Source organism: Lagopus muta, chromosome Z (assembly GCF_023343835.1).
Source record: "Lagopus muta isolate bLagMut1 chromosome Z, bLagMut1 primary, whole genome shotgun sequence".
Taxonomy (NCBI): Eukaryota; Metazoa; Chordata; class Aves; order Galliformes; family Phasianidae; genus Lagopus; species Lagopus muta.
This window is the reverse complement of record NC_064472.1, coordinates 5025950-5050950: the sequence shown is the minus strand read 5'-3', so window position 1 is coordinate 5050950 and position 25001 is coordinate 5025950. Positions and strand designations below refer to the sequence as shown.

Sequence of the window (25001 nt, the reverse complement as noted above, 5' to 3'; positions counted from 1 at the left end):
ACCAGTAAAACTTACAGATTTTTAATCAGTTCTTGAGCTGTCAATTGAGAAGTTGAATGGTTTAGGAGTACTATCATAATTAATCAGTGGATCATTTATTTACAAATAGTTTTCTGCTCTCGAGCAGCTGCAATAGTGATTAATTTGAGGCTCTCCATAAGACTGTGAGATAAACCTACTTTCTTTATGTTTCTCCAAAGCCTATTGAAGTCAACACATCTATTAATTGACATTCTTGGTCTTTGGAACAGACTCTCTTTCTGTAATCTGTAAAGGCTGTCCAGTAATACTATTTCCAAATTTGCCTCTATTAGTCATCTACAAGCAAGGAGAAACATGCTGAGAAACTTCTCATTTTTTTCATTGTACATGAATCCAACTGAGACATAATATTGGCTGGGGAATACTGAAGACATAAGTGGAGATAAAAACTTGTACATCTGGAGGGGCAAAGGAAGAACATATCCAGTGTGAATTATTAAGAATGTAACAGAAGATAACTTGGTGAAGTGAGGGACAAAATAAATTTTTATGAAAAAATATAGAGCCCTTGTCAGTCAAATGGGTAGGCAAAAGTGACAGAGGGCAACCACATTAGGAATGCTTTATTTTAAAATAATTCACCTCTTTTTGATCTAATATCACATAAATTATTTTTTCTTCTGATTTCTTTGCTTTTAACCATATTATATTCTCATCTTCTAAGATTATTACTATTTTATTACCATTGTTGAGACTTCTTTTCCCTTCCATTTCTTTTCTGATTTTTTTTTCTGAATATGAAGTGGAGACTTTCCAAAAAAGATGACTAGTTGGAAGTAAACCAGTTAAATCATAATTGGTATTTACAGAATATGACAGAAAGATGAGGAAGAAAAATAATGAAGTTTAATCCTGGTATAGATTAAGTTTATAAACTTTATAGAACTTTATAGTATGGATAGATAATATGCACAATTTGACTACGGCAGTGAGAATCATTAATTAAAAAAAATACTTGTTTTTCATGCATGAAAAAATTTAACATCAGATCCTGAGGGCATGTTTTACTACTTAATTTTCCCTCTTCTTTCCTTGTACATATATAGTATGCTTTATTACTTAGCTCTAGGTATTGCCTTATTTTTTGAAGTTAAACCTTACATTTTCAATGTTATTAGTAGGCAGGACGGATCTTCTCCAACACTATATAGCTGATAGTTGAAGCCTGCAATTATTTCTAGGTCTGAAAGAAACTGATTCTATGTGGTAGCTTGTTATTTATCAGTCACTTTGCTGGTATGGGCAGAAACTGTATCTCAATTTCTTAAAATTCTTCAAATGAGAAGGATTTTCACTTGGAACTTGATGGAATGATAAATATGCCTGCAGAGATGACAAATTACCAGCTTGTACTTGGTGAATGAAGCATAAGGTATCAGGAACATTAGGTGCTTATTTGTCTCAAGATTGTAAGATCCAGCTTTATTAGCTCCTTCTGGTGATCAATACTAATTTTGCTATTACCTAATTTCAGTAATGCCACAGATGGCTCCCATCTGACATTTTCCGATATGCAGCTGGGTGAGCTGTTTACTCAGAGGAAGTTTATTAATCATAAAATATTCTGAGCAGTTTCAGTTTTGCCTTTAGTTGATCATGTTTAATCCCTACTATATTTAATAAAAGATGAAATATGTAACCGAAAAAAAAAAAAAAAAAAAAAAAAAAAAAGCCTTAAAAATTATAACCTCCATGAGGAAATCACATCAGTATGGTTAAGGCAACTTCTGAATCTTCTGTAGTATTTGAAATGATATGAAGTTAAACATGCTATAGGAGAATGAGGAAGAAGACAGTTTATGAAAAAGGGATCTCCACTTCTTTAATAGACATTCTTCAATAGCTTCTTTAGTAGTATCTTAAGTAGGGAGGACTGTAAAGAGGGTAGAAAACATCAATCAAATCACGTGTATTTTGAGGTTAGATAGATCAAATAAAGTGAATTACAGTGAAACTGCATGTTATGAGCTCTTAACAAGCATGTTTTCTTAACCAGGTGGAGTGTTCTGGAGAAGTCAAGTCTCCTGTATTTTTTCAAAGAAGTTATTCAGTTATTATATAGGCTAGACACACTTTAGGTTCCCTGAGGAATTCTCACTGATATATTCCATCAACTGATTCATTCATAATCATTTGTTCATGCCTTAATATTCTGGGATGTATGTAATAGATTAGAGATTACTATATATATGTGTGTGTGTGTGTGTGTATAAGCATATGTATGCATTAATTTATGTATATATATACATACATGTATATACATAGTAATATATACATATACACATGCACATATATATTACATATGATATTACGTGTATATATCCTCAGTAATTTTACAGAGGGACATGCAGAATTATTCCTCATATTTCATATAAATCCAAATATTTTCATCTCAAAGTGAGGTATAAATTTAACTGAAATAACTGTTGTTATGTGCATCCAAAATACCTCACAGAAGTTTTGTATTTAGCACAAATTACTAAATGAATATGCATTTGGTATTGCTGTTATGCCATCGTTTGTTGCTATATTATTGCTTTTATTCAGCTAATACTGGAAGCTGTAGCTTCAAAGATCTTGTGAACTGGAGAGGGCTTTTCAGGATCTCAAGGAAAATATATCCCAAAGTTAATGTCCTCAGCTCTGACATTGGCTGTATTTATACATAAGATTTGTCACAAATGTCAGTGAACTATTTAACACGCAAACTCAAGTAGGAAAAAAAATGCTATGAAACACTGACTTTGTGTTCACCTCATCTGTGGTTGGGTCCACGGGTCCTAACTTGAGATGATACTTAAATATACTGGAAATCTGATTACAAAGTGTCCCCAAGTAAGTAGGACTGAGTATGCATGGCATTTTTTTTTGCACAATCTTAAGTACTCTCCAGAGTGGTCCAACTCCTTCCATTGGTAGACAGAAGAGTCATAGAGTCACAGAAACATAGAATCACAAAGTTGGGAAGGAATTACAAAATCATGTAGCCCGACTGTAAAGTGGCCATGATCTGAAGCTAAGCTTTTTCTTCAGGTATTTTAAATTCTTAAATGAATTAATGGAACAATGCTTTGAAAACCACTCCTGGCTACAGAGAAGAACAGATAGCTAGGCTTTCTTTGTTGTTAAGAGGAAGGAGATTGAGAATGCACATATTTAAAGCATCTAAACAATATTCATCAGAGTCCTATCTGTTGTGATAAATTGATCATATACATATAAATCATATATTCATCCCTCTACAGTTAGAATAAAGAGAAGTATTTCAAGGATACAATTCATCAAGTTTGAGTCAAGATGATTTGTCCATTTGTTATCTGTCTTAAAATAAATATATAAATTAAAAAATAATGAATACATATATTAATTCCATGACAAAATTAGACTAACACTCTAAGATTGATATAGATGAACTAAATTCCCTTTAAGTTGGAATGAATTATTAATGTATCATGTTAAAATGATTTTCTTCTGTTTTGTTTCTAAGAACAGAGACATAATTGTTGTACTGTACAACTATTTGAGGTATTAAGAACCTATATATATAAGGTTCATGTCCTTATCCTATATAAGAAGGATTAAAATGTTCATTGCATTTCCTTACGAATTAATTTATCTGTCTCCAGTTATTTTGTCTTATTTGCTATAGTTTAGCTTCTCAAAAGAAATATGTTTATTTGTCTTTTGTTTATTGGGTTGTTAGAACTTAAAACATTCTGTGTTATCACCATAAAAATCATCAAACAATGATATCTCTAGGAATCAGTCTGATTTTTTTTTATATTGACTTTATTTTTTTATTTTGTAACTAAAACTAAATCCATGCATTTAGTTGTGATAATTTATTCATATATCATGCATTTTCAGTATACTATGTAAAATCTTTTCACCTGATAAAGGTGGTAAAGACAGTGAATAGGAATTGTAAAAGACCAGTATGATCAGAGGTAAACTGAATTCTAGGTGAGGAGGAGGTGTTAGTGAAAAGGTGCCAGTTTCATGCTTCCTTTGGCAGCCTACATCACTTTTATCTCCCTAATGCTATAACACTCTTGAGTAGATCTCTGACACAATGACTGCATTAACCACTGTTGGAATAAACAGTTGTTATTGGACCATGTTGCTGTATTTGACAAGGGGCAGCTATAATTTTGTGTGTGCATTTTGCCTACAGCCCTTTGGAAAGTGCTCATCTGTATGCACTGAGGCTGAGAGCCAGGCAAGGATGCATTCTGACTCTGTCCTACGCATGTCACAGTGGCAGCACCTAGGAAGTGCATTAATATTTATGAGAAGGGAACAAAGAAATCAAGGCACCTCTGCCTGCCTTTCTCAATTTACTCGTCTTTTTATAAATTTAATTTTGGAGCAACTTTTGGAGGGATAGACACTATGAACAGTTACAGCTAGACATAAATGCACGTGTTTGATGTTCAGTTGTAATCGAGAATCTTGATGCTGATTTCTGCTTAGTGAGATCGTGATTTTCTCCATCTTTTTTAATATAACATTTTTTTTCTCTCTGCTTGCCACTGAAAAGACATTTAATTAAGAAGTTTCTTCTCACTGGCTGTCTCAGACTTTTCCTTCTTTGAGAGGCACAAGGATCCCCTCTTCTTCCTGAAGTCCAAAGATCAACCAGTCAGTATTGCAATAACAGTGTCTATATGATTAAGTATCTTCTTCATACATGAAATCGCTGTCTGTAAAACAGATTTGTTACCCATTGTACAATGAGCCTACTCCCACACACCCAGGGGAGGTATTTCAAGCCTTGGTGTTGGTGGAAATTTCCAGAAATCAAACACAACAACACAAGTTTCGTCAACTTATTTGTAAATTAAAATCACATGTACTCCACCTATCTAATATACAAGGAATGCCTACTAAATACATAATCATAAGTTTAACCAATCATGATACGCCTTCCCATTTTGGCTACTTTCTCGGGCCATCTGCACAAGCGCGGCATTGTACAGAGGTATTACATGAACTTCTGTGCCTATTTCGAGTGGAATTCCCTTCCTGCTTTTATCCATATATGATCACGTCACCCGAGAACCACCTGAACAATTCTCATCTTGTTGACTATCCAAGAAAAAAATGACACTGATTAATCCGATAAGACAAATCACCAAGACATATATTCCTTAGTATAAATTGCATTTGATCAAAGGATTCTATGCTTATGTTGATTACACAAAAAAATACCCCCTTCTAAAGCAGGTACTCTACAATACGTTGCACAGGTAGGCATCCGGATGAGTCATTAATATCTCCATAGAAGGACACTCCACAATCTCTCAGGGCAACCTATTGCAATGCTCCATCACCCTTAATGTAAAGAAGTTCTTTCACATACCTGTATGGAACTTCCTATATTCAAGTTTTAGGTTATTGCTCCTTGTACTATTGCTATGCACCAGTGAGAAGAGTTTGGCCTCATCCATTTGCCTTCCATCTGCCTTCAGATATTTATAAACAAAAATGTACGAATTCTTGAAAAATGTACTACACTGTTTCACCTCCAGGGTAAAAGGAAAGAAAAAAAACCCATAAAAATAATTCTGAATCCCTTGTGCCTATAACATTTGAATGAATAGTAGTTCAATGATTGGTAATTTTTATTTATTTTTATTTTTTAGTTTCTCCAAATTGTTTCCCAGCAGTGCTTTGAAAAACTACAGGACAAAGCAAATCTGCAGATATTTACATATGACACACTAGGAATTACTGATAAAGATCACAAAATATCTCTTCAGATACTCACAACCAGATTTGCCTTGTTAAAATACACTCCATCATTTGTGTCTTCTGACCCTAATGTCTGCTCAGATGTCCTTTTAGTTTTTTGTCTGCAACTAAATATAAAACTTCTCAGTGGGTGGACCTTACCTGCTCCCAGCACTCTGCTGATAGCTGACTTATGTGATGTTTCAAAAAAAAAAAAAACACCTCAAAGAGAGAGCAAAAAGCCACCTGTAGACAAATATGTTATCTATGGATAATACTCCATGAATTCTACCTCAGATTTGCATGAACAAGAAATTCAGTAATGACACAGTAATGACACGCAGTAATTTAAGATCAAATGAGTCCAGGATGTAAACTAGGTTTACCTTCTTTTTGAGGATGCTAGCTCAATGCTTTACCATGTTTTCAGATTTCCTCTGTAAAGATAAGTCTTTGCCAAGATTAGTTTCTGTCTGTAATTTGGGAAGGTAAATAAGAAATCAGTAGCACAGTCTTCCTGATGGTTTCAGTCTTTTTTTATTTAAGCATCAACATAATCTTACTTTTTCTATATAAATATTACAAATATAGCAAATCATCAATCTGGTTTCACACTCTTGTTTGATCTTTGGGAGAGTCATTTAACTTGTTTATTACATTAAATCTCTTTCGCTCTTTTTTTCCTGATGGAAGGCAGCAAACATTCCAAAATTTAATATTCAAACAAGGCTATTTGAATTTGAAAAACTAGGCATTGGAAGAAGGATCTTAATAATAAAATAAAATTAAAAGCTTGTTAATTGCATTGCTTGACTTTCTGTAGCAATGAACTGGAAACATTCATGAGTGCTGAATTTACTCCAGCTCTGTAATAAAACAGAAATATAACATTTATCAGAAAAGTTACACATATTCTTCCATGGAAATCAATATTTGAATTGAGTCTTATGCAAGTTAGGAAAAAAATGACTTGATAGCAGTAGCTAATAAATATATGTGTAAAATCAGTTCAGTTCAGTTAAATGTTGAATAAGCTGGAATCCATATCAGAAAATCATTGCGTGTTTGACACTTTTGATAGCACATACTTCAGAGTGATGCTGAAGGTTAACAGTATGGAAAGTGAAGGCTTCTCAACATAGCTGTCCTCTAGTTAAAGGTTGACATGTTCTGGTGAAAACAAATACAATATTTACCATAGTGATGTGCATCTTATGTTAGAGGAAAATCACAGTTTAAAGCCCAGAAATACTAACATAATAATTATTTATAATAATTACCATTATCATTACCATTATATTAATAGTGCAAAGTCGTAGTAATATTTGATCATCAGAGAAAAATCAGACAGGTCTTCACCTTCCAGTGGCTCTAGCAGACAGTAGGGTGACAGTTATCCAGAAATGGTTCCTCAAAGGAAAAGAAAGACAGCAGTCTCCTGGGCTGTTTGAGGGGCAGAACTACTAAAACAGAGAGAGAGGTGGAGCCTCCCCTGTACTCAGCAATGGAGAGAGATATTCAGTGTCAAATGCCGGGCTCTCACAGAAGAAAGAAATATAGACAGATTGGAATGAGTCCAATGAAAGTCCACAAAGGCGAAGAAAAGACTCATTTGATACATGAGGAGAGATTGCAAGAGATGGGACTGATCAGCATGAAGAAGAGAAGGCTCAAGGGGCCTTATCAATAAACACCTGATGAAGGGACTACAAAGAAGGTGGAGCCAGTTTCTTCTCAGTGGTTCTCTGTGATGGTACAATAGGATACACGCAGAAAATTAAGCAGAATAAATTTCATTTAAATGTAAATGCAAACACATTCTTTGTTTAGTAAGAAGATGGTCCAACATCGACATAAGTTGTGCAAAATTTTTACAGACTCTGTGAAGCAATCCAGACCTGACTGGGCCTTGAGAAGCCTTGTCTCTGTGAGTCTGCTACAGCAGGAGTTCTTAGAGTTCTCACACTGATAGTCCTGCAAGCTTAATCAGAAGGCCCTTCTTGAGGGAAAAATAAATAATAAAAAATAGATCAGAAAAATACAACTCAAAGTTGATACAATCCTATTTCTAAGGCAGTTTTTTATATGACTTCATGTTTCCTTTTTTTTTTTTCAGACAAAAGATTGCAGAAATATGTAAGTATGAAAAAGCTAGCTTACAAAAGAAGTGATTCAGGTGCATAAAGGAGGGTGTACCCTGCTGTTTTGAATGAGTGAAATTTTTTTCTTGGCTTCCTGCTGCTGCTCCAGAAGACCTTGTGTAGTCTCATGACTTTTTGTTATACCTGCCATATCCATGCAAATGTCTTGAGTGGTATAGAGCATTTCAAACAATCCAATGCACACATTTAAGCAATCTGATTGAGATTCAACTGCGTAGCATTTGCAAGCATTCCAACTTCAGTGTAATTATATCAGTGCACATGCTTCTCACATTCTTTAACAGATCCATGGATCTGTGCTTTTTGTTTTTTCTTTGTTTGTTTGTTTTTGTTTTTGATTTGTTTTGTTTTTTAACTGTAGAGATTTCCATAGCCTGGAAACAGTTTGCATGTTTGCTTTTTGTATACAAAATCAATGAAAAATTTTCACTGTTTTGCATAGCGTATAATGAAAATTGCCTCTAACACAGCATTATGCTTTAAATATTCTCAGATCTCTTCTTCTGCTAGTAATACTCATTTGACTATGTTCTTTATAACTGAATTAATACAAAATAAATGATCTGTGTTACAGGACTTGACAGCATCTTCAAATAGGAAGAAAGAAAAGCAAATAAAGACCAAGCCTCTCTCACCTTTCATACTCAATTTCTTATCCTGAGATTTAGTGTTATTTCTTTTAATCTCTTTGGAGAAATCACTCCTGGGCAGGGCATCTTTACTGTAGGGATCATTAGATTGAAAAAAAGCATATGAAAAGTAGGGAATTTGTATTTCAGTCACAAAATGGATCAAAGAAAACCTTCCTAGGGGAAGGTGCTGTTGTCAAGATTGTCCTGAAGAGAGAAAAATCATTACAGTGGTTTATCTCTAACAGTGGTTCTCAACCTTTCTATCAGCTTTGTGTACCGCAAGGCAGAAATATAATGTGACTGATTATTATTAGTACACATGTACACAAAGACGCACTCTTCTGCAGACATTTTTCCATGTTCTATACATCTAGAAATGTTTTTCTTTTACTTCCCCCCCCTACTCCCCACCCCCCTAAAAACAGATCTATCGCATATGTATACACAAACTCAGCCTAATAATAATAAAAATATAAAAATGTTGCATTTCTTTTCACCATGACTCAACAAATATAAGAAAGGCATATACTCTGCTTGCAGAAATATGTGGCAGGTGATTAATTCCATATCTCTTCCTCTGTTACTGCTTACTGGAGCTTCTCAAAGGTTGCCCATTTCAGATTCTTCTTCTGGGGAAACATTGATCCTTTCAGAATGAATTGTCCTTAGATGTGATATGACTGAAGAAAAGATATCTTTTAACTGTATTAACTTTTCTGGACGCTATCTACATATATACTACTCCATAACAGAGAAGTACTTTCATGTTTCCCCAACCCCTGCAGCATCTTGCGTGTTTGCAGCTAAATCAGCTTTACCCCTACATAAATCAGGCCTGATACTTGTTGCTTATTGGGAACTTGTCATTCTACATCTATGTCTAAATATCTAGGACACCAGGATAAATTGTTATGGACAAAAATGAAGCAGTCTAACAATTAGCTACTTGAATTCCATGAAACACAACTCAATATAGCACAATATTCAGGATCATGTTGTAGTTCCATTTAGATTTCTGGAGCATAAAGATCTCCAGGGACATGAATACACACTTTGCTGATGTGTAGGATTATCTACCGTGTCCTGCTCATCATGATGGAAATATTAGAGTTCTTAGAGCTGTAGTTAGTAATAAAAGTAATGAAGCCTTTTCCAGAACATGACTCTCTGCTACTCCCCCAACACAAAGTCTAGTAAGAACCATTTCTTCATGCACAGGATGCAGTACTTAATTTCATAACACTTTATTTCCCTTACTCTCAATAATAAAACTAGAAGATACTGAAGTTCGTGTTATAATCTTTATGAAAGCGTACACCAGTCTGCCACTACAATTGGCATGGAAGGATAGGTATCACATGCAATAGATGCATATTTTCTAGTCCTGTTTAATATCTTTACTGATTATCTGGATGAGGGGATTGAATCATGGAATCATACAATGGGTTGGTTTGGAAGAGACCTTTAAGATCATGTAGCTCCAACCCCCCTGTGACCGGCAGGGACGCCTGCCAGTAAACCAGGTTGCTCAAAGTCCCATCCAGCCTAGCCTAGAATGCCTCCAGGGAGGGGGCATCTACAGTCTCATTGGATAACACATTCCAGTGACTCACTACCCTCACACTAAAGATTTTCTTCCTAACATCTGGTCTAAATCTACCCTCTTCCAGTTTAAAACAATTTTCCCTTGTCCTGTCACTATATGCCCTTACAAAAAGTCCCTCCCCAGCTTTTCTGTAGACTCTTCAGGTACTGGAAGGCTGCTATAAGTTCTTCTCAGAGTCTTCTCTCTCAGCCTGTCCTCATAAGGGAGGTGCTCTAGCCTTCTGTTCATCTTCGTATTCCTCCTCTGGGCATCCTCAACAGCTCCAGGTTATTCTTGTGTTGGGGTTCTCCAGAACTGTACTCAATACTCCAGGTAGGCTCCCACAAGAGCAGAGTAGAGGAGGAGATTCACCTCCTTCGACTGGTCACACTTCTCTTGGTGCAACCCGGGGTATGGTTGGCCTTCTGGGCTGCAAGCATGTATTGCTGGCTCATGCTGAATCTTTTATCAATCAACAATCCCACATCTTTCTTCTCAGAGTTTCTCTTAAGCCATTCTCTGTCCAACCTATATCTATGCTTGAGATTGCCTTGACCCAGGTGCAGAAACTTGCACTTGGCCTTCTTGAACTTCATGAGGTTGGCATGGGCCCACCTTACAAAAGCCTATTTAGCTCCCTGTGGATGGAATCCTTTATCTCTAGCGTGTCAACTGTACCACTCAGCTTGGTGCTTTCTGCAAACCTGCTGAGGGTGCACTCAATCCCATTGTCCATGTTGCCTACAAAGATGCTAAATAACATCAGTCCCAACACTGATCACTGAAGAACACCACTTGTCACTGATCTCCACTTTGAGCCTTTGACTGCAACCATCCAACCAATTCCCTACCTAGAGAATGGTCCATTTACTTATTTATTTATTTTTCCCAATTTGATGACCAGGATATGATCAGGAGAGTGTGAAATGTTTTGTATAAATCCAGGTAGATGACATCAGTTGCTCACCGTTGAGTGCACCATCGGTAAGTTTGCTGGTGACACCAAGCTGGAGGAATACTGATCTGCCTGAGAATAGGAAGGATCTACAGAGGGATCTGGATAGGCTGAATCAATGGGCTGACAACAGTATGAGGTTCAACAAAACCAAGTGCCAGGCTGTACGCTTTGGTCACAATACCAAGTAATGCCACAGGATTGGGCAGACTGATTGGCAAGCTGCTTGGAGAAAAAGGATCTGGGGATGCTAAAGGAAGGGAAGTGCAGCAACACAGGTGAAGTATCCAGAGCTCAAATCTTGAAAGGAGTGTCTGAGGGATTGGGATTGTTTAGTGTAGGAAAGTAGAAAAGAAGAGGCTCAGGGTCAACCTTATTTCCCTCCACAACTACTTCAAAGGAGGTAGTAGCAAGGGGGGGAGTTGTTCTCCTGGGTAAAATGCAATAGGATGAGATGCAATGGTTTTAAGTGGTGCCTGGGTAGGTTCAGGTTGGACATTAGGAAAAAATTATTCTCAGAAACAGTGATCAGACATTCAAACAAGCTGCCCAGCTTTGAGTCATTGACACAGGAAGTATTCAAGAAATAGTGGAAGATATTCAAGAAAGAGTGGAGATGTGCCACTGAGGGACATGGTTTTAGTGAGCATAGTGGCGACAGTTTGACTGTTGGACCAGGCGATCATGGAAACCTTTTCCAACCTTAGTGATTTTACGATTCTAAAACTGGAAAGAGGAAATCTTATTTCTTATTTTCCATCCCATTCATCTGGCTTTGTGTAGAATTGCAACAAATCATCTCTCCTTTCTTATTTTTATGATAATGGAGATGTTAATACTTTCCTCACAGTCACAGTATAAAGATGTTATCTATAGAACCCTTTTAGAGATGTGGTTGGAAGTTGTGAGATTGTATTGAATACATTTTCTATGATATATTACTATGACATTTGTTCAAGGTGTGCTGGCTCACACTCCAGAAAAAAAATTCCTTTCTCAAATGATCATTAAAATGAAAGGCAAAGAAAAGTGAAGAATATCAATTTCCAGACCAAAATTAGAATGTTTTTCTGCAAAAAGACTTACATATTTAAAAGTAACAGTTATATAATCTGAATTTTATATATATATATATATATAAGCTAAATACAGAAATAATTAGATACGTTTGTTCTGCAGATCTCCAATGTGTAAAGGTTGTCATGATTTGTCAGAGTATATATCTCTAAAAACAGAAAGTTTTTTTCTGGTGATTAACCTGACCATGGAACTGTACAATTATTTTTTTTTTCATTTTTCTTTGTTGCTTTTTCTGTGGTTTTGCTTTGTTTGGTGGGTTGATTGTTTTGCTTGTTTGTTTTATTGATTTGGTTCTGGTTTGTATGGTTGTTGTTTGGTTGATTGGTTTGTTTTGGTCAGTACTGTAAGCTCCATTTTGGAGGACAGATGTCTGAGTGTATTTTTTCTCCGTGTTAAGAGCAGCACATTTAACCATGCTACTCAATCATTGAATCACAGAATCATTTGGATTGAAAGGGATCTTTAAGATCATCTAATTCCAACCCCCCTGCTATATTCAGGGACACCTCCCTCTAGATCAGGTTGCTTAAACTTCCATCCAGCCTGGCCTTGAACACCTCCAGGGTGGGGGCCTTCACAACCTCACTAGGCAACGTAATCCAGTGACTCACCACCCTCACAGTAAAGACTTTCTTCCTAATATGTAGGCCTCAATAAGGTCACCCTGGAACCTTCTCCTCTCCAGGATGAAGAGCCCCAGATCCCTCAGCCTGTCCTCCTAGAAGTGCTCCAGCCCTCTGATCACCTTTGTGTTCCTTCTTCAGACCTGTTCCTACAGCTTGATGTTCTTCTTGTGCTGGGGGCCCCAGAACTGGATGCAGCACTCAAGGTGGAAAGAGAGCAAGTACTTATAATGTAAGCAAAATGCTATGTAAACTATGTTTCCAAATAAAAACAGATTTTTTTTATGTGAAAAACAGATTTTTTTTATGTGACAAAATCTTTTAACTGTTAACATATCACAAAAATATCCAGATTTGTTTTTCCAGAACAATTTGTTTTATGCTGTGGTTTGGAGAGATCTTTATTAAAACTGAGTTTAAAACGCCCCTTTCTTTCTGTCGTATGAATCCCCTTTAGAGTTTTGCTATCTTTGAGCCGAAAAAAAAGAAAAAAACAAAACAAAACAAACAAACAAACAAAAAAAAAAAAAAAAAAAAAAAAAAAAAAAAGAATGAAATGAAGTTTCCATCACAGCATGTTGTGAGAGAACTCAGGTCATTGGGATTCCAAATTCTATGCACTTCTGCATTTCCTCAGGAAGGAAGACATCTGTGCATGGCCATAGAGGCACAGCAGATGCTGAATGCTGATTGTCAAACCCTACTGGCTACTTTAATTGTCCCTTTCCACCAGTTTGATATGTTGCAATGGTATGAAAGCAGTAGAGGTTGCCGTCACTCAAGATCTCTGAACCTACTGTTCTGTCTGAAAATGGAAAAGATGAATATAATGAAAAAGAAAAGAAACTTCCACAGGCTCCTGACAAGCTCATAAGCAAAATGTAACAGGGAATAAGAAGAGGAGGGGGAATTTCTAGCTTGGCAGTGGATTTGAGTTTATACCTGAAAGTTTCATAAGGTAGCTATGAGTGTTTTATGAGAGACGAGATCTTCAATAGTCAGGTTAGAGCACGATGGACTTTGACATTTTGTAAAACCATAAAACATGTCAGTAGCTTTAACAAGCACGAATGCTTTGACCTCCTGAGGTTTCTGTCCGATATAGCCATAGCAACTGTTCAGTTCATGCAATTAATAGTTACATTCAGTCAGGGGAGGGAGGGAGAAAGGTGACAGGAAACATCACCAGAAAACCAAGCCAGCATTTCTTTTTTTTTTTTCTGCTCTAACTATCTCCCTCGTCAGAAATGTTCCCCCCCTCCGCTCCATTCTTTACTCTATGGTATATATTTTTGTAGCTCTGATTTTCCCTTGGCACATATATTTGTAGGCCACGTGCCCTCTAAATGTGCCTTTATAAGATAATTCCAAGAAAGTCTGATCCTTTGGAAAGAAACATCATGAAGTTATTTAGCAGGCATTTTACATTTTCCATCTATTATGCTAATTCCTTATTAATCTGGTTGGCTTGTCACTTCTGTTTTGAGGATAAAATGGCTGATGTCTGTAATTTAGGGACTCTGGCTTTTCTCTAAAGAAGATTGCTTTACCACCTTTCATTAAAAAAAAAAAAAAAGAAAAGAAAAAAAAAAAAGAAAAAAAAAAAAAGAAGAAAGAAAAACAGCATAAACACGTGGAGAATACAACCTCTCCTTGGAGGATGAATCTTTTTAGTTGTTAGAAGAAAAATGCTAGGTTACAGACAGCAAATACAGGATGGAATCGTTTCCTTTCCTCGCATTGCTACAATACAGACAAAGCATTACAAAGCAGTAGGAGTAGTTTATTGCCATCTTTCATGTGTATTTTCACATGATGGGAAAAGGAGAGGATAATTCTCTTCAACAAACCTTGAGAATATAGGTTTTGAGAAAGAGTCTGATGATCAGACAGCAGTGTGTGTTGCAAAGGCAGCTCCAAACTGTACAACAGCATACAGCTATACAGATGTTCATCCACATGGAAAGAAAATTCAGATCTCACTCAGGAATCAAGCACATTTTTACTTCTCTGCTGCCACTACATGATTCCATGTGTTTGTTCCAGATTTATGGCGTTTAGAACAATCACTGCAACTTCAGTGTACTGTCAGTGCATATTGTCTCCTAGGCTTTTATCTTCATTAAGAAGGTGGGAGAGATGGAGGTGGAGCCATTACATCTTGCTCTAACTTTGTCATTTTTCATCAGCATGAACTTTTGATTGTTGTTGGAGATCTTTTTGACCCATTATAGCTGTTTGTTCTTGCAGGAGCTAGAAATAGGGATTCACTTCTTTTATATGAACGAATCCTAGGATACACATTATTATGCCTTTTTGAAAAGTTCATTTGAAATGCATATCGTACAGCCTCTACAATAGAAGTGTAGATGTCAAAGTATTTCTAAAGCTTCCTAATGGAGGAGAAATGTGGCTGAGAACAATGTCTATATAGCTCTGTATAAATAAGTACAAAGTTGTTTGTACGATAACAAGGTCAAACAATCTGCAGAGTACTGTTTTATTTTCACCTTTGAAACATTTTATTCTTAGGGAGCAAGTCACTTTAAGAGAATGATAAAAATAAGAGTGTATGGGGCAACAGTAAACTCTCTTGTCACGCTCATGGATAATTCTCTCAAGAAAACCTTCATATTACTTCCTTACATACTCTGTATAAGACAAAACAGATAGAAGACAGTCTTTCAACAAGTATCACAAATATACCTGAGTATGCATTAAAACTCAGTTAACAGGTCATCTAGACTTTTCCATCTCTACAGAGAATGTGATTCAGGGAAGAATTTCATTTCTTCAAATACACTCAGGTGGTATATAGAGGTTAGTTGACTGGTGCATTCAGACATCACTGCAAGAAGATACATTTTCTGTCTTAGAAGAAAATACCTTCCCTGTAGGTATTCATAACAGTTCTATATTCTATATAGTAAAAATGTGAGAAACGGGAGAAATTATCTTTATTTTTTCTTTCCAGTCCCTCACTGATCATGAAATCTTCCTTGTGCCATGGAGCAATGTTTGTCAATTTCTCATAAATGCGTATAAATATTACATGAATAAAACTGAAGAAAAAATGATGAAAACTGAAATCCCTGTTTTTCATCAATCTGTGTCCATCACAAAGAAATTTATGTCTTTATTGTCGGATGTGGTAAACTATTTTAAAAATAACATAGATAATTATAACTGAAAGTAGTATTTCTTTTTACTTTTTCATTATAAGAATTGACATTTATTCTTTACTAGTTCACAATAGTCTAAAAGGCAAGATCCAGATGTGCTTACGTTAATAATTTATAATGCATTTTATCTCTGTAACAGTTCCCATACAAGGTATATAAAGTGGAAATGTTGGTAGTCAGAAAATAAGGTTTTTCATACTCTTGCAAGGGAAATAAATATCACAGTGTTTCTCTTACAGATAGGGAAATTGTGTCATGAGGGATTTAAGGGTTATATCTGGGGGGGTTTAAATTGCTTTGTAGCACTTTCTATGCAACATCTTCCACAAGCTCTCTGTATTAGAATTTAGAAGGTCTGTGATTTCTTTGTTAATAAACAGAGATGTAACTGGTGTCTATATTTTCTGAACATATCTGAAATTATTTCCATAAAGCAATAAGAAGAATCTGATACAATTTTACAAAAATTATGCATTTAATGAGTGACACTCCTCCAAAATATGTTATGTTTAGATAACATATAGCCTATAACAATTCCTGAATACTAAAGTTATATTAAAGATTTTGTAATGCAAGCCAACATGTATACTTGTCTTAGGTCTTTTTTTTTTTTCTTTGTACACTCCCCCCTTTCTTTCTTTCTTAAAATTTGTGTCATGCTTGTTTACATGTTGATGTGTGTTACATGTTGATTCCAGACACAATTTCTTTCCTGGTTTACAAACATAAAGAAAATAATTAGCTTTGTCGCTGTTGATGTTCTTCCTCTCATCTGAAATTTATCTCACCTGACTTTAGACATTAAAAAATTAGTCATTTAATTAAGGGAGTCACCTACATTTCCTTTGTAATGAAAGGAAAGAACAATTCATCTCACGCTATCTGCTTTGGGGTGGGATGAATTCCTCTCTGGAACCTTGCTCACTCCTATGACATAGGAGATAGTTTAAATAGCAGGCTATGTCTAGAAAAACATTGTTTAACCTGAGTAGGATTGAATTAAACAAACAAAAAAATGCTTGTTCAATTATTTTTTTGTTTGCTTGCTTGTTTTGGGTTGGTCTGGCTTTCTTGTCTTGTCCTTGTCTTAAGGATATTTCTTCATTGTGCTAACTACTGTATAAGCACAGGGACAGAATCTACCATTTAACCTTAGTACATGAATACAAAAAGCACTAATTATTCAGGAAGGGAGACATTGTAATGCTGTGCACATATGTATCATTCAAGAGTAGACCAATTTTGTATTTTCAATTTCAAAGACCCAGGAAAAATGTTGTCATAATATTGTCAACTGATGTTTAAATGAAAGAGATTTCTTTCTTTTCTGCCACTTCATGGACAGGAAAGTAAGTAATTGTCAGAGAGTAAAAAAAAATCTGATTTTTTTCTCATCTTTACTTGCTTTGTTCTCAAAATCCACCATTCTTTCAACCTCCCAGTGACTTTCTGAAGACAGCACAATTAACATGAATTCCAATGAAACTGTGCAATATTATGTATAAAGGAGAAATCTCTGTTTTGACTGCTAGGAACATACATACGTTCTGACATTTGGAGCCAGCTATTTGAGTCTGTCATTCAAGTTTATATATGCCCACAAAATGTACCACTTCAGAAATAAATGAATAAATAAATAAATAAATAAATATTGCAGTCCATGAGAACAATAAGGAAAAAAAGAGATAACATTTTCATACAAGGCTTTAATTAATGTTAAGCCAGTATTGGCCTATAGGAAATGTCAAGTTTCACTAGATAAACCAAGACTGTTTCTTGGCTTTGCAACACATCATGTTCTGTGTTCAATAAGATGCCAGGTGTTTTGTTTTTTTTTTTCCCTTTATTTTGCCTGTCATTCATATGCAGTGTTTTTCATGTGGTCTTAGAATAAGGTGACAAAGTTGTCTGGATCTCTGACTTTATTTAACGATTAATAATGCATTAGCCTAGTAAAATATTTGCTCCTACTATTATTTTTGGGATTATGAAATTAGATATATATATATCTGAAAAATACAGAAATTATACAGGAAATAAATCTTTTCTGATCTTATCTTCCCATTTTCATTAAGGCAGCTTTTTTTTTAGTTACAAGATCAGCTCCTGAATTTCAAAACACATATAAAAAAAGCGCTTCATTAAACTTGTTTGATGGATTTGTCCGTTTCTCTGAACTTAAAATCCCATTACTGCATGCATAAGCCAAAGTTCTATTCACCACTGTTATATCACAGCTTTACATCACAGCAGCTCCATTGACAACAGTTACTTTGTGGTATGCATCACAACTTTCATACTATTAGTAACATTTTCATTGTACAGTTATGTTACGTCATAACTTGTATATACAAAGAGAAGTGGAGTTTGTTCATGTACCCTCCTTCCTTTATCTTCCTTATCTTTTTAAACTGCCCCAGGTTCATCCTCCAGTGATGGAACATCTGCTAACCAGCAGCACAGCCTTGGCTGTGGGAGTAAAGACAGAAGTGTGCAAGAAAAATTGAAATTCAGTATTCTGCCTTTTTTTTTTTCACTTTCACTCACATCCTTACAATAACTGTAACTTTACTGGATACATTTATTTATCCAAACCAATCAAGATTTCCCCAGCTGCCCTCTAACAGATGCAATTTTTCTCTCTGTTTGGGACACTAACACTCCTAGTTGAAGTTGTTTGGAAAGTTTGAGGAATAATCAATCTTTTCATTCAGCACTAGCCACAGAATGTTAAGCTTTACAAGAACAAAAAAAAGGTTTTTTGACAGACCCCAAATATTTGTTCTTGATTGCTTATTTGCTTTGGTGTTTTGGTGTTTTTTGTTTGGTTGTTTGGTTGGTTGGGGTTAGTTTCAGATCTAAGGCAAGGCTTTGTTCTGTTAAATACATGCAACATATTTGTCATGGTTTTGTGATTTTTGTTATTCCACATTATAATATCATGGAGAATTATCATGGGAATATCATGGGAATTAAAGTGTTAATGTTCCAATTCCAGGTGCCTGTAGTTAACTGAATGGTCTGGGGCAGTCACCAGGGTCGACAGGGGCCCCTTGGCCCCTGGGAAACCATGGCAACAAATGTCTTGAAGATAAGAGAGAACAGGTTAGACCAAATAAGGAGGAAACAAGACATGCCACATGTCCATTGGTCAGAGATAATGGTAGTAGCCCTAAGGCATGGGGAAAGTTTTAAGAAGGGTGTGCTCCTTGCAATTAGGTCCGTTTTGCCGCTCACCATATTGGTGTCATGAAAAGCGTGCGAAACTGACCGGGGCTGTCGGAACACTTTCACAAGGAGACTTCAGTCAGGGTCGCCGAAACAAAGGCGACAAATGGTGCCCCGTGGGAGGACGTCTCACCTGTGGAAGTGTGACAGCCGGCTGCGGGACAGACGCAGGAGCCTGCCGTGGTAAGGCGGCGGAAGAGCTGGAGGGGCTGATCCCCTGGGGCTAAGAGCAGCGCTGGTAGCTGGTGGAAGGTCGCGGAGGGTTTGAATTCCCTGGGCGACGATGGAATCCGTCATTAAGGTATTATATCAAGCCTGTAAAACATACTGCGGGAAAACCGCCCCTTCTAAGAAGGAGGTGGCCACCGTTCTTTCTTTTCTTGTAAAGGAGGGACTTCTTTCTTTTCCTTATGAGATTTATGACTCCAGCAAGTGGGACTCTTTGACATTAGCGCTTGCTCAGAGAGCTATGTCGTCCCAAGGGGCATCGGTGCTTAAATTTTGGGGTCCGATTCGGGGGGCTTTGAAGGCAGCGAGAGAAGAAAAGACAGCCAAAAGCCTTGCCAGAGATCTGTTGGGTTTGGATCCGGGTGGGGGAGGGTCACCGCGGTCGGGAGACTCTAACCCCTTCAAGGATCTGCCCCAAGACAAGATGGCACCGGAGGCACCGACCATGCCAGAAACACCAACACCGGAAAAGAAGGAGGAAGAGTCACCATCATCGCCAACGGCTCCGCCCCCATATCCTCTCCAGTACCCCTCTTTGCATGGCTTTCGTCAGGGGGAGGATCCTACACGGGTAGGGGCAGGGGCAGGGGCCGAGGTATTGCTGGCTGCAGCTCCGCCCTCAGGGGCCGAGCGATTGATGATTGCGGCTCCGCCCTCAGGGGCCGAGCGATTGATGGTTGCTGCTCTGCCCCCGCCACCCGTTCCGCCCCCCCAAACGGCCAGGGTCCCAGCTAACTTGGGAAAAGGGGCCTTATTTATCGATTGGGGCCGGGTAAGGGAGGAGATGAGAGCAGCGGAGCTCCTGGATGATTATAAGGCATTCCCTGTAGAGATCAGGGGACAGGGACCTGTTTGGGTTCCTTTAGACCCAAGGGCAGTAACTCGCCTCGCTGAGACAATAGGGAAGAAGGGTTTACGATCGCCCGCTACACTCTCTGCGCTGGAGGCAATTATGGTGCCGGGACCTTTGCTTCCATACGATATAGAGTGCCTCATGCAGGTGATACTTGAGCCAGCGCAGTATATGTTATGGAAGGAAGAGTGGTTGGCACAGCTCAGGGCTGTAGTTGCAGCAGCGACATGTAACCCACAACACCCAGCAAATGGCAGGGAACAGGGAGAGATAACTAATCTGACAAGGTTGTTAGGGTATGGGGAAGGGATGATAGGTTCCCCTGAAGGCCAGTTCAGACGCCTTCGCCCAGGAGAGCTGATGGCGGCCACAGAAGCAGCTCTGACAGCCTTCAGAAGGTTCTCCAGGACAGCTGAACCTTCTGCTCCCTGGGCAGAGGTAGCCCAGGGTCCATCTGAGTCATTCTCGGATTTTGCCAATCGATTGGTTCGGGCAGTAGAAGGCTCAGATCTGCCAAAGATTGCCCATAATGCAGTAATCATGGATTGTTTTAAACAGAAATCACACAAAAATGTTAAGGATCTTATTCGAGCCGCTCCCGACGACCTCAATACTCCAGGAGATATCATTAGGTATGTACTAGAGAAACAGAGAACAACGCCCCTCACCAATGAGGGATTAGCAGCAGCGTTAGTAGCGGCGATGGCCATGAGGGAGGATCAGAGTAGGAGACCGTGTTTTAAGTGTGGACAGTTTGGTCACTTCAGGGCCCAATGCCGAGTCCCTGGGAGACAGAAAGGGGAAGCGGGGCCAGACGAGACCTGCCAAGCCTGCGGGAGATCAGGGCACTCCGCATGCCAATGTCGGAAGTTTGTCATAGTGCCGCAGGGAAACGAGGATGGGAGGGTGCCTTAGGCCCAGGGCCCCTCCCCCGGAACACCAAATGGGCCAGACAATGCAACTCTGCCTACCCAAGGTCCCGTACCCCAGTGAGCCCCTCGCCCACAGTGGCGTTAACCGTGGGAATGGGAGAGCGCCCCTTGGGCAGAATCATGCTTACTTGTGCGGGGAGCGTACTTTCTTGCAGGTCCCCTGAGGAAGAGAACACCGTAAATATGCCCTCAGCTATAGCGACTAACATCTCATCCGCACCTTCGGCATCCCACTTCACCCCCCCCTCGGCTTCAGCTTCGCATAAACAAGTAGAAGAAGGCGTTCAACTGTCTGCGCTTTTGTCTTGCAAAATGGCTGAAGTGCAGGAATGCAAGGTCGTTGAAACCCCTCCGCTGTATCCACAACAATCGCTGTCTCTGTGTAATCTGCCCCCTGCGGGGGCAGGGGGAGAAGTGAGCTGGGATGGGACACTTGCTGTCTCCTCTCAGGAGGTGGAATGCAGTAACACCCAGGGGGGTGGGAACTGCGGGCACGGCTTGGGTACGGATTGGTCAAAAGTTAAGGAGGCGGTAGAAGAATAAACAGCAGAGAGAAAGGGAAGCGATGTAACTTACAGATGCTCGGATGATAGTGTCCGGCCAGCACTGTCCACCCTAATTGCACCTGAAGGTGTAGGTGGCATCCGGCCGGCACCCTCTGCTCAGGCTACACCCGATGGAGAAAGAAATAACGATAGTCTCCGGACTCACTCTTTGCCACAGTGTTCAGACCCATTGACTCGACCCACACATCCTTTTACAAGATTGAGTGCGCATGCAACCAATCAGAAGCCTCTACAACAGTCAGTGCATGATCAAAGGGAGATGGGCACAGCGGGGGAGGTGCGGAGCCCTCAGGTTCCAGCTGTGTCTGAAAGGGATAGCAAAAGGAGAGGTGAATTTGCATTTGGGAGTTAAGAGAGATGCACTAACAGATTGTGGGAAGTTTAGATCTAGCCTGATAAAGGAAGGAAGAGCACTAGAGACCTTCCTGATAGTAGGGAATGATAACAGAGGCCCGGAAGGGGTACTCCTTGATCCGAAAGGCATCACACACCTGATAGATTGTGCAGAGAAACGGGAATTGAAATCACTCCTCGCTTTAAATGCATTAGAAATCCTGACAGCATTAGGCCTTCTCTTTCAGCATGTAACAAATCTGATGTGCATGGTGCTTAAGCTAGTGCAGCATACACTGTGGGCATCAGAATGGGTTCCCTTCATGGACAGGTGGCCAGATTGAGGCCTGGAGAACAAGTAATTCCATACGGCTGGTTTGTGAGAGCAATGCTCTCAAGGCTTGAGACATCTGCCTTGATATTGAACAGACGTTTGTTATTCTTGAGGTACATTCCAACAGGAACCTGAGACAATGTTGGTATATATTGGGCATAGATAGTGCCACTAGAGCTATCAGCAATCACTCTAATCTCTAATCTCTCTGTCTATAACTTTACTAGTATTGTAGGATGTGGCTTTAATTATTAAGTGTCGGCAACATCACATCAGTTCTTGCAGGATAATTACATGGTGATTAAAGACCTATCACCTGCTCCAAGTGGGATGAATCTCGCTTTGGCTTACCAAGGAAGGAACTTGGTAAGGAAGCTTTTGCAACATGATGACCTGCACCAATCGCTGGAAACGCGTCAGAGACAATGGACAGAAAACCTTGATCACTGTTCACCATGACACAGAAGAGATACGTCGTGTCCTAGAGAGAGTAAAGAAGGACGGAGAGCACTACTGGTGGGAAGTACTTCTTGGATGGTCTCCCACAGCGACAGGGACATTTAACTCTGTACTGCATCTGATCGTAGTTGCATTAGTTTTAGCATTATTCTAGGCTGTTAGGGTAGAACTATCAGGCGCTTTGCGATATAACAGAGCAGGGTTTCACTGAGCATGGGAGAGATTTTGTGGCAGGCGAAGAAGGCGAGGACTCGGGATGTGACGGGATAGGACCTCCCCCTGCTCAGTGGTGTGAAACTTGCATCTTAATTTGTGTATCTTGCTTCATCAGCTGTCTGCAATAACGTTTAAGCAATCAACACTTGAAGTACCATAGGCTTCTCGAAAGATTGTAACCGGGTTCGTGTACGTATTGTAACGGATGTTTAACTATGTTTAACTCTATTCTGTATTCAGTTATAGTTGTATTAGGTCTAATATTAATATGCTTTACGCTTATAGTCATATAGATATATAGGTATATTACATATATAAGTATAGTTTGTGCTGAAATGAATGAATCAGCATCATCTAAGAATGCAGTATATAGCTTTATGTAGAACTCACGCTTAAGACATTAGGATTTTTATGTTAATAGGTCATAGGGTTATTAGGGTAGGATTATTTGGCGCATTATGATGTAACGGGGCAACACTTAACTGAGAGGACAATGGCATGTATAGGCGCAATGCGGGGATTTCGGGGTGTATGCGATTAGGGTCCTCTCAGGTTGTAGTAGATTGGCCTGTGCTTAGGGAGGGGGAAACGTAGTTAACTGAATGGTCTGGGGCAGTCACCAGGGTCGACAGGGGCCCCTTGGCCCCTGGGAAACCATGGCAACAAATGTCTTGAAGATAAGAGAGAACAGGTTAGACCAAATAAGGAGGAAACAAGACATGCCACATGTCCATTGGTCAGAGATAATGGTAGTAGCCCTAAGGCATGGGGAAGGTTTTAAGAAGGGTGTGCTCCTTGCAATTAGGTCCGTTTTGCCGCTCACCATATTGGTGTCATGAAAAGCGTGCGAAACTGGCCGGGGCTGTCGGAACACTTTCACAAGGAGACTTCAGTCAGGGTTGCCGAAACAAAGGCGACAGGTGCCTCTCTCTGTACATTGCGTAATTCATGGGATCTGGCCCTTCCTGATTGGGCTGTCTCTTACTGCATTGCAGGGGGTGTTGGAGTGTGCTTTCTTAGCCATACCAAGCTCTTCAGGTTTGATCCGTCTCAGGAAATCTTTCTCTCTCCTATTTTATTTGATTTATTAGTCTCAATTTCAATTAGATTGCATTATATTGTGTTATTTTAGATTCCAATATCATAGTTAGTAAAATAAGTTTTCCTCCATAGATCATTGCTGCTGGTTTTGTTTCCCTTCCTTGAGCCCACCTCCCGTCTCCCTACTCCTTTTCCCTTTTCCTTCCCATTTAGTAGGGCCAGAGGGGCCCAAGGGCCTACTGCCCCGTCACAGACATAGATTGATTAACTGTGTGACTATTTCTAATTTATATTATAAAATACGATTTGTTTTTGTAAGCAATAAACTTTTACATTATAAAACACTTCTTGTTTGTTTGTTTGTTTCCTAAGCAAGAAACGTTATTCAAATGGAATAATTAAAATTATTGATCATGAAAAAAAAAACCTGAAAAAAAATACTTTCCTCTTGCATTTGTCAGAATATTTGCAAAAATTGACTCATAATTTTGACCTCCTTCAAACTGCCACAAAAGCAGTAGTAAGTATTTTTAAGAGGAGTAATTCTGCTATTTTGATCTTAAATTTATCTTCTATGATAACCAGATCCTATTGTCCTAAACTTCAGAGTAATGTAATTATCAGAACTTACTCTATTAATATTTTTCTAAATCTAATAGATTTACTGTGTTAATTTTCCTCTTAGGCATTTTTTCATGGGCAGTGTTGAAGACAAAAGATTACTCTAGATGATGTGCTACCCATGATGATGTAAGCTCACCATGATGCTATGGTATTGTCTGTTGTTAATGAGTATGGATGACAAGGAGGATTGGGG

At 38.6% G+C, this 25001-nt stretch overlaps 1 long non-coding RNA gene across 1 annotated transcript; it reads left to right on the top strand.

Moving 5' to 3' along the window:
• The first annotated feature begins 18699 nt into the window (after nt 1-18699).
• Nucleotides 18700-24528, top strand: LOC125687157 (uncharacterized). The gene is made up of 2 exons (XR_007373985.1): nt 18700-19523; nt 22754-24528. It is a non-coding gene; the product is annotated as an uncharacterized LOC125687157 (long non-coding RNA).
• The last annotated feature ends 473 nt before the right edge of the window (nt 24529-25001 follow it).